The sequence below is a fragment of the Aulonocara sp. 'chitande type north' Nkhata Bay genome, linkage group LG7, assembly GCF_057382095.1.
Source record: "Aulonocara sp. 'chitande type north' Nkhata Bay isolate Kocher_YH1m ecotype deep benthic linkage group LG7, A_spYH_male_GT1.1, whole genome shotgun sequence".
Taxonomy (NCBI): domain Eukaryota; kingdom Metazoa; phylum Chordata; class Actinopteri; order Cichliformes; family Cichlidae; genus Aulonocara; species Aulonocara sp. 'chitande type north' Nkhata Bay.
The window spans coordinates 22,454,952-22,471,465 of record NC_141350.1 but is presented as its reverse complement, the minus strand read 5'-3'; the positions used below and the strand labels follow the sequence as shown (position 1 = coordinate 22,471,465).

Sequence of the window (16,514 nt, the reverse complement as noted above, 5' to 3'; positions counted from 1 at the left end):
AGACGTGTGGCTCTGTGTAGACATTTATCCATGTAATAGTAAAGGGAAAAAAGGCACAGTTTAGATCACCTCGTCTGCATGTCCTGTAGCCGCCTTTCCACCACCTTGTTCCACCCTTCTGTCTGGTTAGGGGAGCACTGAGCGACACTTTTACTGACAATGTATTTGACTTTGAATCTGAGGCTTTTATCTGTTGTCTAGCCTCACCTAACCAACACAGATCTGCTTTTTTTGTCAAGTGAGTCAAAAAAATTGCTTGTCCAAATAGGTGGTCATGAAAAGTGATTCAGCAAAGTAGGAAGGAGGGAGGAACACATGCACTCAGACAAAAACACACACACACACACACACACACACCAGTGCATGTCCGGACGTCAACAGCACTCTGAGGGTGTCTCTGTGGCTTCATAGACAGAGATGAATAAAGCATCACAGCATACAATCCATTTAATTCTCACACAGACGCACGCAAATGCACAAATATAAATAGACAAAATTTCACATCCGAGCCTTTCTTCCTCTAACCCATTCAAACACTTACGTCAGCGGGTTAAATTATTCCTTGAAATATTTCACTGATGCTGTCCCATCAATGGGCATACATGCACATGCACATGCACACATGCATATGTACAGACAGGAGCTATTAATGGTTTTCCTGTTTTGCAGCTGTTACTTTGAGGACTGAACTGTCGATGAGACAAAACAACTTTTAATAGAGTAACTTCACTTTACTTTTTAATTTAGTCAGTTCAAACTATAAAGTCAAACTATAGCTTAGTCTCATACCTCAACTTTATTTAAATAAATATTTCTTTTCTCTTTTTTCTTTTTTCCAAAACAGGAGATGTTCACGAACAAGTTGAATCAGACGTGATAACAAACTGTTCCTCACTTTGTCTTCACAGTTAATGGATGACGGTAAACACACACACACACACACACACACACACACACACACACACACACACACACACACACACACACACACACACACACACTACTCTCTCGCAAGTGTTTGCATATGTCAGGAATACACAATTTCACAAGTAAATTCTCACTCGTATACTGATGCTTTTGTACAGTTACTGACTCACTCTCACACTCTCTCTTCCACTTGATCTTTCGTCATCATCCCTCTCACTGCACGCACACACACACACACACACACATTTATTAATAAATCTGCTGAAGTACTATCTTGTTTATTTTTTCCCAACATGTAACGTAGTCTAAAACAGTAACAGTGAACAAGCGGACTTTTAACATTATCATTCATTCATGAACACAGGTATGCACAAATAACCATGTTTAAAAAAAACTAAATATTATCATTTGCTTTTAATCATAAATAATTAAATATCTTATTTTAATTAAATCACACTGTCATATTATTTCAGTCAGTATTTATTTGGTTTTGTAACATGGGGCGATGAAATTATTATTTAAATTATTTTTTTAGTGATTATCATATAAAAAATAAATAAATAAAAATTTAACCGTGTTCTAACTACCAAATAACATTATTTTGGAATTTGTGGAAAAAGCAATTTAGGTCTGATGCAACTTAAAGAAGCAGCATGTGAGTGTGAAGAGAAACACTAATCAGAGAGTTTTACAATAATGCAGATGTTAAACCATTTTGTGAAAGTAGTGATCCCTTATAGCTTACAGCTTTGAAAAATTCAAAGATTTAATTTTTATGAAATTAAAAGTTAAATAAAAGTGTTTGAGGTAAGGATAAGAAAAAAGATTAAGCAGTGTGTGTGTGTGTGTGTGTGTATGTGTGTGTGTGTATGTGGCTGAAGGTGGGGGTGGATCATTTTAAACCACATGTAGCCAAATAAATACGCTTTTTAAAATGTATGCTTGTATTTTCTCATAACTATAACTTCTCTTCTTACAAACAAGAAAGCACAGATGCAGACAAACATGACAAAATATGTAGCTGCTGTTTTATTGTTTAATCTTTCTATTAATAACAACTCATCCAGAAACTACAGTCCTTTCATCAACTGTTTCAGATCCATTGTATTGTAATTCATGTGTTGTCTGATGTATTTAACATTTTGAATGTGAGTTTACTTATATACTGAGTCCACATGAGGCCTTTTCCTTCAGAGACTACAAAATTATATTTGCCTCAAAAAACACTATCAGTAGCTACAGCAACACACAGAATATTTCATTAAAACTCCCTCACTGACACTTGCAACAAAAATTAGAGGCTCCTGACTGAGTTTTCTTCTGGGTACATTTTATCTCAAAACTTAAAGGACTAATGCATAAAAACAACATATGACTTTTTCTTATAGTTATAATGGTTCTAAAAGATATTTGGGAAGAGAAAAAAAAAACAGAACTAGAAATTGCTGCAATTTTTTAACATTTAAGACATTTTGAACTTTGCCTTTTCATGGGTTTTACCACGTGTGCACCCCGTATCAAAATGTATAATTAGTCAAGGTAAACCTAGAAGAAAATATAGAACTTTAAGGTGAATTTATTAGCAGCAAATCTTAATCTTTGATTTTAAGTTTTGTTTGGGCAGGATAATTTCTGCTCTTGTAGCAGGTTATGTCCTCCATTACTGTAAATGTTGCTTTGTGGGACACATAATTTTTTCAGTAGTAGGCCCAAGAGCAGGCAACAGAGACAGTTAATATACATTCAAGATTTATTGGAAATTCACTTACCTGCCACCGCACAGATGTAACCAGCATTATTTGTTCTGGAGGTATAAGTTCAGCTGGAACAATGTGAAAGATTTTAAAAGCCATTAGTGTCATATCAGGAAACAAAGGCCACAGGCCTTAGCCAAACAAATTTAGGATCAATTCTTGTAAAATTTTTATAAATAATATGTCTGAACGACATAAAAATATTATTCTCTGAAACATTCAATTTGAAATAATTCACAGTCTAACTTTAAATGAGGCCTCGACTAAAGTTCAATCAAAGCCTAAAAATTATGTGCATTGAAATCCTATGGAGCTAAAGAATGAGGCACCACGAGGCTCACTGATCGCTAACTCTCAAAATGTTCCTGTCTTGAGCCTCTTGAGGAACGTGTTAACATATGAGAGGTACAGGTTAATGTTACTAGAAGCAACAAAGTAAATATATGGGAAAAATAATTTTGAGAAAAGTATTGTTTTAAGGAGGACTTGACCTACCTTGATCACTTTTCACTCAGATAATAACACAAGACCTTACTGCAATACGATGATTTCAGTATATTTAAATGTTTTCTTTATTCTAAACATTTAGAGTTAATACAAATTGGTTTGTGTTTTATGTAGAAGACTGTAATTGCAATCTAGAAGAAGACTCACCGTTAGACTGAAGGAATTTAGAGGATTTAGAGAAAAGGGTAACTGTGCACATACTGTGGGGTGAATATCGAGACATACACCTAGACTGACTATGAAATTTAACATCTTCAAGGTCACTTGTGTAAAGTCGCAGTTAAAACCAAAAATATATTTTTCTCAATTATATCTAGGAGTCTTAATCTTCCTAAATCAGTTTTACAATAGTTTTATTGAAATTACTTACATTTTTAATAAACTTTGAGAATGACCGATTGCATAGTGGCAAATACATATACAGGCACACACACACACAAAAACACACACATAAATCAGTTTATAAATTTTGTTAATAAATTTATTTAGTAAACACAAGTAGTAACTAGTAACAGAAATGAAGGTTTAGATAAGCAGTTCATGAAGGTTCTCACTAAATTTAGACTCACCCACTGAGGGGAAAATTGTATTATTCAATTACTGCGTGTATCTAAACGGTAGACAGAAAAGTGGTCAACAGGAGACCAAATAAGAGTAGTTATAGCAGCAAATTATATGTGAACCTAACTCCAGCTTCCTGCGTACACTTTACAGATTTGCCCATTAAAGACAGCCGTTTTTACAGGAAAATCTGAAAAACAAACTGTTTTTTTTTCCTTTTTTGCTCTGAAACAGCATGCTATTTGAAGTTTATGCAGTCACCTTTGAAAAAGTTTTATAACCACAGAGGTCAACAAGGATTCTCGGTTCAAAACCAGCAGTAAACATCAAAACATGGTTGTGTTGTCCACAGGGAAGAGTAAAACTTAAATCTACACGATGTAGTTCTTCTCAAAGCCAGGTATGCATACACTCATTACAGCTTGAAAGAGAAAGAAATACAAAAATATTGTCACATTTTACACCAAGCTTTTTTGATTAAATGATTTTTTGCACAGAATGTTACAATTACCTCACTAATAGACATTTATTTGTGTATAAAAACAACATAATTTTGATTGAAAATCATTAAAAAAAAGCTTGAGCTGACAAACTGCATCACAGTTTCACTAAGCCTAGAGCAAACAAGCAGTGAGTCAGCATAGGAAATAATGGTGTAAGTAATATAAATTAAAATATATTTTAAAAAACCCCAACTCTTTTCAACTTATCGGATCTTTATAACATATGAGGATCATAGTACGAGCAGTGTGACTTGAATTGTCCAGACATGTACAGTATTCTTAATCTGCTGTCTTAATTTGCCATTAGGATGTGAGTCAGACAATATCAGGAAGATTTAAGGTCTTACTTCAGGAAAAAGGGCTGGGAATTTGATCTCCAAGATCATCATTACTCCTTTTAGTCATTTTAGCTAAAATGCATAACTAAAATCAGTATAATTTTATTTAGTCTAAGTTGTAAGGAAGTTAATGGATCAAATCTATTTTTTTTTCACAGTTTGCTCTCATACCTATACTGTTGATGGTCTGCAATAGCATTTTAACATATATTTGGAATTTGATTCTTGGATGGGTCTAAGGTGCACACAAGCAAAGAAGAAATCAACAGTGTCACCAAAAACCTCATTAAAATCTTTACAGGTTCCTACAAAAGTTCAGCTTACAGATCATAGCAATGAGACAAGAACATAAAAAGCACTGCACGTACTTCTACACTATGAAAGAAAATGCAGAAATGATTCTGTAAGTATACAGATGATCTTTTCTCAGCCTGAGATGACTCAGACAAAACTAAATAACTTTTTTCTTTCTCTCTGTCACAAGCCTGTACAATCTTAAACGGTGTCCACATACTATGTGCGGATGCCTCTGATCTGGAGCTGCCTGTTTTTTGTTTGTTTTTCTTATTGTTCTTTTAAGAGGAAGCTACTTGTGGATGTTGTGGGCACATATTTCCTTTGATTTTACTCACGAGTGTATATTGTGTTAAACTGTACAAAGTGTCCAAAATGTGCTTCTTGGGTATTCATCACATTGTCAGGACACTTTAATTGATAAAAAGTCAAAATGGTGCATTTAAAATAGCGCAAACATCTTGGTGGCCATGTTTACTATTTCCTCTAGTTTACGATAAAAATCTATTAGTAAAACATATAATTTCTTTTAGTTGGTTAACAACAGTGCTGACCCTAATCCAACAGTCCACACTGGCTGCTATATTGTTTATGGGATGTGTTAGAAATTTAACTTTATACTTTAAATTTGAAGCTCGGACAGGATTAAGATGAAAGCAGACAAGAAGGAAAACGACAATGGGACAAAGTTATACTTGCAAAGCCTAAAAATGTTTTGAGATTCTAATAAAAAGTTCATGTCACAGATCAAAACAAGAGAAAATGTATATGCTGGACAATGTATTTTTTTAAATAAACGAGTACAAATGCATACAGTTGAGTACAAATAATCTTACAAATAATTTTACTTAGAAAAGGCAATTTTCCTTCACTTCTATATCTTCGTCACTTTGGTGGAAAGTACAATTATGTTCACCTGCTCCGCTTTTCCTGTTATTTTCATTTCAAGAGGTCAGAGCTAAGCTTGTAAACTAACGAGTTTTAATGGACTCTTGTGTGCTTAGAGACTTCTGAGTGGTTTTGTCTGCTTACTTGGAAAAAGATTTCTTTGCTTTTATTGACAGGTAACATTCAATTGTTCAGTGAACTTGTAAACAAACTTCTTCTCATCACACTATCAGGAAACTCTTTAATTTGTCGAAAGTCAAAAAATAAAATATAAAATAAAATATAACATTTATAGATAAACTGGAACAACTATGATTGCCTTTAATTGGAAGTAAATTTTAGAAACTTAATTGATCAAATTCCCAGTCTTCCCAAGCACGTTTGCTCCACTATGCTCTCTCCACAGGACAGAGCAGATGTCCATTTACACTAAACGTCCACTCATGTGGCTTGTCGTAATGTAAATAATATAGAAAGAGTAATTTTAGGGTCACCAGATGTGTAGTTACCAAAGCTTTATACCTGTAGACCTTCTCACAGGTATGAACACTGAGTTGCTGGGACACAAAAGCTAATTTACACATTATAATGATGATACAGGAACAAGAGAATTTGAAGATACTTGCACAATGAATTTATTTAAACAAAAGAGTACAAAAAATGTAAAATACAAAAACTGATTCTTAAAAAGAATCTTCTCAGGCTGACCTGATTCAAAGAATACAAGGGTACATTTTAAAAAGTGTATTTACTTTGGCTACGTGTGGTTTAAAATGATCCTCCAGCCACACACACACACGCACAAACGCACACACACGAAATGCTGCCTTTCCATTTTCCATTTATCACTCATAAAATCTCAAACGTCATATGTGGAAATGTCCCTGCCCTGCAGCTGCTCTCTGTTTGTTCTTGTTCTTGTTGTTTTTCTTTTCTTTTCTTGTTTTTCATACGTTTCCTTCCTTTGGATGTTTTTAGCACTACTTTACTTCGTAAACAAGGTAATTTACTCAGGGCATAAATGTGAGTTCTTATGTACTGAGGGTTTGACACTGGTTGCCTCAAGCCCACCTGATTATGGTGAGTTATGAACTTTTTTGAGTGTCAAAAAGAAAAAAGATTTTTCAAATAACTTAAATATTCTGTCTGTCAAACTAAGACATATATTTATTTTTCTGTCTAATTTAGCTTCTACTTTTCCTTAATTCAGTTTAATGTAGAACTTGGACAGGAGAGAGAAAACCAAAAAAATAAAACTGAGTAACCAACCTTTTTTGTGTTTAGAACCATTGGTTTTAGTTTCATGTAGTCATTCAGTGTAGTTATTGGTTGTAGTCTGAACACAGCAGCAGTGATAAACAGGGTGCATGAATGATGACGTATATACATTCTTTTAGCTCATTTATTTTTCTTGTGTAAATGCAGTTTTTCCTGTTTTGATGATGATGTTTTGATGCATTTAGTCTTTTTTGTACTGTCTCCCTGACATGAAAATTCAAGTACAGTGTAGCTCTAGAAAAATAAACAGGATCAGCTGATCATCACAGATCACCCAAGAGCCTCCCCACAAGGTTTTAGGATACTAATGTGCAGGTTTAATTTTATGACTAACCTGGTTAGATTCTTCCAGCCATACCCCCTCCATACTTTGAACTAAATGATCCAGAAAGATGTGCTCTAAGTTGTGATACTAAACAGTGCATAAACAGGGGGGAAAACTGGACAGGAGACTAAAATAAGAAGGATTCAGGGTTTGTGTTTCCTTGACTAAAAGCTGTGTTACACAGATACACTGATTACAATTAAAGAAAACCACTAAAAAAGCATGTTAAAAGCAGTATAATACAACTGTCAGCTCAATTTATGACACACATGAAAAAAAGAGTAAAAAAAAAACAGAAACTAAGCTTTGACTGTGTTTCAACAAATCTAGTCACAAAGAATGTGATAAATTATACTGGAAACAACTGAATTAAAAGATTAAGACATGCGGCTAAATACTTTGACCATATAGTGTACATGACATTGTCAGGATACTTATTTAAGAAAAAAGCATAGAATTGAAATAGTCCTCTCGTTTACTACTTTCATTAATTCTAGATTTTAAAAAAATGCAATAAAACAAAACAAATTAGATTCAAATTATTTAGAGATCACTTTTGGAAAACCATCACATCAAATCCACTGTCTTTTCCCAGTATGCCACTCCACTACAGTCTTTCCACAGGATCAGAGCAGTGCTAAACTCATACGTGTCTTACTTAGTGGTGTGCATCAGTAATTCAACATTATAATTTAAATTTGCAGCGTGTAACCAAACTGACAAATTGCAAAGCCTGTGCTTTATTATTTTAGATTTTAACATAACTTATTAAAACAAAGGAGTAAACATAAATACAAACAATCTTCAAAGTAATTTTTCTTCACTTGCATGTGTACTTCACCTTTGCATAAATTCTAATTGTGTGACTGTCTTCAAGTGCTCATCTTGTCTTATTATTTTCATTTTTCAAGAGACTGAAGCTAAATTTGCAAACTAAAGAGTTTTAATGGAGTCTTGTGTACTTAGAGACTTCTGAATGGTTATGTGCAGATTTTTGTCTTTGCTTTTCCCAACAGATGACATTCAATGAACTTGTAAACAAAGCTCCTCAGCTGTTGGGCACTCAAATGTATAAATAAAAGAAATCTAATTACATTTAGGCAAAACTGGAATGTGGAAAATGAACAGATTAAATCCACTGTCTTTTCCCAGCATATTCACTACACTAGTTTTTCCACAGCACTAAACAGTATTGCATTTAATCCAGCAGTCCAGACTTACAGCTTGTTTACTGTTGATTGTTTATGGTATCTTTTTAACTTTAAAGTTACAGTTTGGAAAAGAGTACGATGCAAGCAGGTAAAGAAGAAAACAAAAGTTTAAACAAACTTTGAAAGCAAACCTGCTTAAAGGTTCATCTCACATATGATAATGTTTAGATAAAAACGGAGAAAAAATTCAGTTAATTTATTAAATAGAAATGAATACAAAGAATCTTAGAGGTAATTCTGTTCTCAGAAGCTCCAATTTTCCTTCACTTCCACATCCTTTTCCCTTATGTGAAAAGTGTAATTGTGGGGAACTCTTCAGCTGCTTCAGCAGTCCTGTTATTTTCTTTTCTAATAAGGCTGGAGCTAAATTTGTAAGCTAAAGAGTTTTAATGGATCCTTCTGTACCTGAATGCGTCTCAATGGTTTTGTTTGCTTTCTTGGAAATTGTTTTCTTTGCTTTTATCTATAGGTAACATTAAGTCACTTAGCAAACTTGTAAACAGAGCTCTTCTCTTTTTGGACACTCATCACACACGAGTACAATTAAATCAAATCAAATCAAATCACTTTTTATTGTCACATCACATGTGCAGGCACACTGGCACAGCACATGCGAGTGAAATTCTTGTGTGCGAGCCCCACAAGCAACAGAGATGTGCAAACACAACAACACAAACGAGCAAAATACAAGAATGGCCAACCTGAAACTAATAAATATATGTACAATATATAATAGTGTATGCATTTCTGGATGTGTATACTAAATATTTTCCTACGTGTGTGTGTGTGTGTGTGTGTGTGTGTGTGTGTGTGTGTGTGTGTGTGTATACACATTTTTACAAATTAAATAGTAAAATAATAATAATAATAATAATAATAATAATAAAATATATAAAATATACAGAGTTGAATATGTGCAAAACAAGTGGCATTTATATACAGTGTGGAGTGCATAATGTTGAAGTTCCAGTAGTGAAGCTGAGGTGTCTATGACGTGTTCAGCAGTCTGATGGCCTGATGGAAAAAGCTGTCTCTCAGTCTGCTGGTACGGGACCGGATGCTGCAGAACCTCCTTCCTGATGGAAGCAGTCTGAACAGTTTATGGCTGGGGTGACTGGAGTCCTTGATGATCCTCCCCGCTTTCCTCAGGCAGCGCTTCCTGTAGATGTCTTGGAGGGAGGGAAGCTCACCTCCAATTATCCGTTCAGCATCATCACGTGTGCGACCTCCAGTAGTTTAAGATCTAATTTATACATAAAATAAAACAAATGCGATTATGTTTAGCTGTAGCTGGAGTAAAATGTAAGCAGACAAAGACAACATGCATTTTTACATGTATTCTGCTTACAGGGAGGGCCTCAGCTTTCCATCTATCACTATCACATGATTTCAGATTGAATAAAAATGAATGTCCTTGGTTTGCAGCTGCTCTTTGCTCTCTCTTTATCCTGGTTCTTGTTTTTAGAGGTGGCACCAAAACTTTGAGCAAATGTTTTTGGTTTTGAACAGCAAAGTTTTTGAATGTTGGACCTGTTATTGTGCAGATATGGACAGATGTGTTCTGTGCTGTTAATGACAGATCAACCTTTGCTCAACATTCAGTGCTGATCAAATGTTTTGCTACTGCACGTACATCACATTGTCATGACATACTTTAGTTTGTTGAGTCAAAAGGTTTTTCATCTGTCTCACAGCTCCATAGAGCTGATGAATCCCATTTTTAGGCAATAATATTTTCATAATTTTCATAATTTCCTCTTTTTAATATATATTTTAGATGCTATGAAAAGTCACAAATACTCACACTACCTTTACTAAAAGGGGCATTTTGCTATTTTATATGTGAATTCACAACATACTGACTGTTTGACATAACTTTAAGCTCATCTGATTGTAGGAAAACTGTTGAACGTAATAAGGAATACAGGATTTTTAAACAACTTTATATTTTGTCTCTAATGTAGTTAAGTGTCTCTAACTCTCATTAATTGCTGGCTTGGGTATAAGTCAGAAAAAAATAAACAAAACAACAGCAGCTATCCAAACTTAGGAAAAGCAAACCCTCTTGTGTTCTAATCATCTTGATAGGACATGGTCACTGTAGGGCCTCCTGTACTGTTTCAGCATCATTAGTCATTTGCGTTCATGAATAACCTGTTTAGATCATTTTATACTGCTGTGATTTAGGATTTTTACACTTCACTGTGCAAATTTCATGCTGTTTTAATCTAAAACTTCAGTCCTATGCTTACTTACCTACTTCGGAATACCGAGTTTCATCATGTCTCCTTTATGGATTAACTGAAGGCTGACATGATGATTTGAGTTACACCATTCAAAGCCATGTTGAGGAAAATTTGTAAATCTTTTTTTATACAATAGCATCTTTTTTTACCTGCTATGGTACATACTTCAGTATTTTTCTTTGTCAATTTTTAAAAATGTTTTCAGTTTCTTACTTAACTATGAAACCATATGCAACACAGCTTAATACTTTTTCTTCGTTGTGTATATTTTCCTAACTGTGATTCTCTGTCGAGGCTTATGCATTCTACACATGTAGCTAAATCCATAACTGTTTTAATGGATGAGTATGTTGATATTTTATTATTTTATTTTGGGGGGTTTTTCTCTCTCTCTCTCTCTCTCACACACTCACACACACACACACACATACACACAAAAAAAGAACGTAGATATCAACTTTAAAGTAATTTCATGCAGCTAGTCATTGGTTGGCTATAACTTAGCATGCAGACTTATTCATCCACTATCTGGAAGGTTGATGGTTCAATCCCCTGCTCAGTCTACAAGATGCTGGTCCCCAGAAAACTGCACATTGATATATCTTCAGTGTGTATGACAGAAAAATATGAAACAAGTTCTATGGGAGTACTGTTTGTAGTTTATAAAGTTTTTTGGGGGGTAGATTAAAGGTCTAGAAAGGACATTGCAAGAAATTGTAATCAACTTTCCATTTCCACACTACCATGGGATTAAGAACCACACAATATTTATTTGGTTTTACAAAAGAGGTAAGAGTTACTTCAGCTGTACCCTGTGTTGGCTCTTTCAAGCAAGTTAATTTAATACTGGTGCCTGACTGTGGGACTGTTAACAATCACCAGGAGTGCAGAAACTTTTCTGTCATGAATACAAAGATTCAGTGCTTAATGTGCTGAGATCAAACAGGGAGGAGTGTTATTTCCTTTAAGATCTTATATGCTCTTACTTGTTTGTGGAGATTTTTATGATTTAAAGGATTAGAAACAAAGGAACAGATGTACGTCAGTGTTGCGGCTTCAAACTTCAAGTCAAATTGTAATACCTGATTTTCTACAGGAAGCTTGTCTCAGTGTGGATGGAGAAAGAAACACCATAATTTCACACCTCATTCAGCTAAAAGGTTGTTTTAAATGTTCTGTGAGTCCCTTGTTTGATTTTATCCTTTTTAATCTGCCTACTGAAAACAATTTCTTGTTTTCTGAATTCAGTCACATCACATGTGATACTGTAAGATTAACAACGACTATTAAATTAAAAACAGAAACAGAGCAGAAACTCTAATGTCATAGAGACAAAATTAGAGTCCTTGCTTTTTTATTTGATCTCTATTGAGACCCGATGCTCGGCAGCCATTTTGCTGCAAACACTCTATGGCTTGGTAGTCAGGCATATGAGAGGTTGGAGGATAAAAACCTCCTCTTGTGTCATTATTGTGGTTGTTTTCCATATCTCCATGTATCTTGTTTCCATATCTAGATGTAAGAGGGGGGGGTTTTCCCTAGCAAAATTGGCTATAAAAGCCTGTCATAAGCAGTGTAGCCTCCTCTAGTCTGACAGAAAATGGCTGACTGTACAGCTGAAAGCACAGAGCTTCTGAGAAGCAGAGCAGTACTCCTGCATCTCTGCTTTTATGGCAAGGATGTTCCAAAAAAGGTTGACATCAAACACTCAGAAATTAGAAATGATGGCATTTTAGATAACAGATGTTATGAAAGAGGAAAATTTGTGGTCATCTTTTTGAAAAGTACTACAGTTATATTAATATTGGTTTTACATTACAATACACAGAACATCAAGCAACATGCACATGCAGTGAGTGTGTGTCTGTCATAAAAGAGACAATAAAACTATGAGGATCTATACGCACAGACGCGCACACACTCACAGACATCCTTGAAGGTTCACACTGAGACCTTAAAAATTAAATGGAGACGCTCATTTTAAAGAAAATATTAATTGTAGTAAACGTAAAAAAACAAAACAAAAAAACCCCATTATCAGTCTTAATCCACAGATACAAGCTAGGATTATATTTTATTATTATTATTTTGCTGTTCTAGGTTTAAGAAAAAACATGAATAAAATGTATATATATGTATACATATATCAAAAACAAGAAAAAAAACATAAAAGATCTGTATATAGTTGATATATGATACTATAAAATCTTCAACACACAAAACCATACTGAGTTTTGTGTGATGGGGTTCAACTACAACATGTACACATGCAAACAGAAGCAATGTCAGCAGGTGAGAGGTGTACAATCGTCAGTTTGGAGTAAAAAACAAAAACGATATCTACATGATGTGCTTTAAATATTTGTAGTGATCACTGGCTATGGTTTGTGAATTACACAGCGCTTATTATAATTCATCATTGTTGTGTGTGTGCATCTGTATTTCCTTGCTGAAACTAATAAAAATCATCACATAGACTGACTGTGCATGTCAGTTGGTGTGTGTCTGCAATTGTATTCATCTGCTACTACATGACTATTTTGTGTAACTCACATACTATATAAAGTTACTGTCACATTTACTCAATACTTAATGTTTGTGTGTGTGTGTGTGTATGTGTGTGTGTGTGTGTGTGTGTGTGTGTGTGTGTGTGCGTGTGCGTGTGTGTGTGTGTGTCACTATAACATAGCAGCAGATGCAAAATCAGTCCTGCTTAGAAGGCGAACTGTGAGCGGCCTGTCCTGTAGGCTGGAGGGCTTGAAAAAAGCAGGACACCCACTATTTGTGTCCCACACCAACAAAGAGTCCCAGCCCTGTTATCCTGGCTGACTGTTTTACCATTAATTACAGTCCCAACACCGAGCACTGATTAAATATGAAAGCTATACTTTTTTTTTTTTTGCATGTTTATTTTCCACTGCTTGATATATGTTTATGGCATCTTAGCTGTAGCCTGGTCATTTGCTGCACATAATTTGGGGTCAGTATGTGTGGATGTTCCCAACAGTGTGTGCACGAGATTTATCTTTAATCTTTGTGTGTATTATTAGGTCAAAAAGAAAGAAAATGGAAACTAACACGACCAATGACAGAAAAGAAGAAAAGGTTAGAAAACAAAAGCTCTTGGATCCAGCAGGATGGGAGCAGCAGCTGGACGGGCAACACTCAGATCAAGCAACACTTTTGTTTCCATCAGCACCGCCTGAAATTCCAGAAAGTCAAACAGGTTTAAGTAAGACACATCCACACCCCCTGCACTCAGAACCAGTCAGAGTGGCCTAATCCTGGGGCAAAGTAAACAGGGTGTGACCTGTGATTGCTCTAGTATGAATGAAATCTTTTCTTATTGAATGTGAAGTTATAATTTTTGAAGAAACTACATTTCTCAAAATCTAAAGTCATTTCTTTCCACCACAAACTCAGAAAACAATTATCTCAGTTTCAAAAATTAGAAAATCAAGGCAAACCCTAAATACATTTGGCAAGTTTGCACAGGTACAGGTGGAAAACAAATTGCAAAAACAAGCAAAAAAGGTGGAGCAAGGAAAGGAAAAGAGCCCAGTCAAGTTCCAACAAGCACAGCAGGAATAATCTCAGTTAAAAAAAAAACATCTATAGCAATGAACCAACCAGTTTATGTCAGTAAATGCAGGGAAATTATGCTTCCGCTTAAGTACACCTCCAAGAACCAGTTTTAAACCACCTTTTAGACTACGTCAGCATATTTGAGACTCTTTAAAGCTGCAGAAAGAGAGAGACTTAGTCATGATTAAACAATGCAGGTAGATAAATTGTATTCCAGCTCTTAAGTAGCTTCTGGAACATAAGGCGAAAACACTACCCCGGCCTAATGTGACCTAAGGTGACATCGCTGATTATGGAGTTTGTTTGTTTGTTTGTTTGTTTTATTTCTTGTTAGTAAAACTTTGTTATTTTAAGACATTCTATCAGCTATTGATAAATTAAATCTCATACTAATTCTCTGATTATCAAACCAATGTCAGGGGTTGCTGAGTGGATGTGGAGAAAAGGACTCAAACGCAGGACTCACGGTGAAGATTCAGGGTGTTTATTGTGAGGGACGAATGACGAAAACAGGAGATGGCTGACTGACTGAATAACTGAATGAACGGCTGACTGATCTGAACTTGGAAGGCAAACATGGGTCATAGACAGCAGTGACAACATCAATGACGCGACGCCGACCAGGAGACAACTGAGGACTTAAATACACTGGCTGAACAATGACTGATAGGTGACAGGTGAGTGAGCAGCTGAACACAATTGAACTAATGATGCATGGAATAAGAACTAGAACATAATGCACACAGAGTAACGTAACACAAAACAGGAAGTGGAACGTACAGAGGATAAACAGTGAACATGAACTGAAAATACTGGGTCAACGACCCAGAAACCCTGACAACCAATTCTTTAGGGACCCCATAAAGGAACTTTGGATCCTGAATTAGGGAAGAGTTTTGAATTCCAGAATACCAAATCGGAGTTCTTTATCTTTCAACCACAAGAAAATATAAAAATTTGTATGTCGCCAGAATTTTAAACTCTATATTGAAGACTTAGGACATGAAAACAATGGGAAGACCACTTAAAAAAACAGAGAAGTTCAGCTTTCTAGGAAAAACGGCACTAAAGTCCCTTTAACATTGAAAACATGCGCTGGGTAAATCTCTGCCCTACAGGATTAAGTATTTTCTACAAAATTTGTAAAAATGTCTTGACAAGAAATGATCCGAAGGGTTTTTTTGAGTCTGTACCGATGCTTCTGTGTCTGGATTTAAGCTTAATGATTGCTTACACAGTCAACCACCAGTTTATAAGGTACGGCAAGGAAAGACTAACACACTCTGATACAGTTTGAATTCATTTCCCAAAAATATCTTATGAGGACTGTAAAAACTTTGATATTTGTAATAAAAATTGTTAAATGGAAAAAAGCGATATTGTGTTATACTGATGGACGGTTCTGTTTATTGATGTCAATAGGGTGGACAAAATAATGGAAACATCTTTCAGTATAATGCAATACAATACAGGATAAAGCTGAATCTAAACCTCTCTAAAACCAATCTTTCATTTTAAACCATTTTAAACCTTCAATCACTTTTTGTTGTACTGATTTTATTTACTGATTTATTGTAGGACTGTTGTATCATAATACCAAGGATTATTAATTTATTTTAATTTTGAAGGTTAGTGGCAAGGTTTGCAGAGAGACACCTTTAGAAACTGGCTGAATAAAAAAAAATATGTCTAAATCTTCATCATATTGAAGTATTCTTCTAAAGGCAAATATGAGACAATCTGAGAGCCTAAATTAACATATATATGTACTTACTGGAGACCTAAATACCTCACATATGAAGTATTTAGAAATTCTACTGCAGGGTCAGCACCTAACTCAGAGGTTATTGTGCCTTGGCACACACTTGGTGCCAGGTGGCTTGCTGTCCTGTGCGTCATTTTGAAAATTCCTCACAGCAGATACAGTAAGAGCTGGTGAAGTGGCAAAATGGCATTTTGAGATATCGTACTGATGTTGTAAACGTCTGAAATGTCAAGCAGCAGATTAAATGTAAAAAGTTGTGTAATTTGAATGTAAATTTGAAACTGCTTTTAATGCAGATGTAAAACTGCTAATGCCAAACTTAAAAAAAATAC

The 16,514-nt window shown here is 35.0% G+C and overlaps 1 long non-coding RNA gene across 18 annotated transcripts in view; it reads left to right on the top strand.

The window, feature by feature from the left end:
* Window positions 1-16,514, top strand: part of LOC147325114 (uncharacterized) — a 59,181-nt gene that overhangs the window by 37,375 nt on the left and 5,292 nt on the right. For 13 of the 18 annotated variants that reach the window (XR_015130271.1, XR_015130272.1, XR_015130269.1 and 10 more), the window contains 2 exons: window positions 845-921; window positions 13,883-15,094. This is a non-coding gene — a long non-coding RNA (uncharacterized LOC147325114). Of the gene's footprint in view, window positions 1-669; window positions 721-844; window positions 922-13,882; window positions 15,095-16,514 lie in introns of all 18 variants that reach the window. The other 5 variants (XR_015130274.1, XR_015130270.1, XR_015130273.1 and 2 more) reach the window with 3 other exon arrangements.